Here is a 1,075-nt window from a genome sequence, read left to right on the forward strand (position 1 = left end):
CACCCCCCACCCCAGGAAGGCAGCCCCGACTCCTCCAGTTCCAGCAGCTCCTCCAGCGACAGCGAGCAGGAGGGGAAGGTAAGCCGGCTGAGGGAGGGGGTCTTGGGAGAGGGGTGGCCCAGGAACACTCCCCTCGCTTGCTCCTGGCCAGCAGAAGAATGCTAGAAAGGAGGGGAGAGCTCTCCAGTCCCTTGGCTGCCTCCTCCTGGATCGTCTTCTTTTAAGGCCAGCTGCCCCCAAAGGGTGAGGGACCCCCTCCACCCACAGGCCTCTTTGCCCATCCCTAGACCCCAGGAGTCAGCCGTATTTGCAAGGTAGCCCCCACCCCGCCCCCCTAATCTCTCTCACTTGGCGGCACTGGGAGGGCAGGGGTGGGAGAGAAGCACTGGTAGGTGCTAGTCGGATGTGGCGCGGACCAACTCTCTCCGCAGCAGGCAGCGAGAGCGGAGCGTCTTCCTGCCAGTTGCTCTGCCTCACCCTCCTTCTCTTCTCCCCCCTCCACAGCCCCCAGGGCAGCGGCAGCAGAAGAAGAAAGAGAAAAAGCCCAAGGAGGGAAAGAAACAGAAGCCCAAGAAGGAGAAGAAGAAGAAGAGCCACTGAGCCTCCGGGGGCCCCCACCCTCCACCCAACTGGCGCTCCAAGAAGGGGACACTTTATAGCCTCCCTCCGGCACACGGCTGCAGCCCTTTCCTTTCATGGATTACCTGTAAATAAAGGCTGAGCGCCCCCCTACCTGGGGATAGGCAGACCTGCACACTATGGAAGGATGAATGTTTACCTAGGAGGGGGCAGAGATAACCTCACCTTTCAGCCCAGCAAGGGTTAGGCCTTTCAAGGGGGGTACTCCACAGAGGGCCACACACAGCACGAACCACTGGAGAAAGGATCTCTTCCATCGGCCTCCCCCTCCCCCTCTAGGCCCTCCCCAGCTCCTGACCTCTCTTGCCCACCTCCGAACCTCTCCCACACGCTGAAGCCCCTAAGAGCAGAGACGGGCGTGGGTTGGAACGCGATTCTGGATGCTGCGGGGAGTCCAGGCAGCTCCTTTTCGTGAGAAAAACCAGCACGCCCCCCC

This window comes from Gekko japonicus, unplaced genomic scaffold (genome assembly GCF_001447785.1).
Source record: "Gekko japonicus isolate JY-2015 unplaced genomic scaffold, Gekko_japonicus_V1.1 scaffold1471, whole genome shotgun sequence".
In the NCBI taxonomy this organism is placed as follows: domain Eukaryota; kingdom Metazoa; phylum Chordata; class Lepidosauria; order Squamata; family Gekkonidae; genus Gekko; species Gekko japonicus.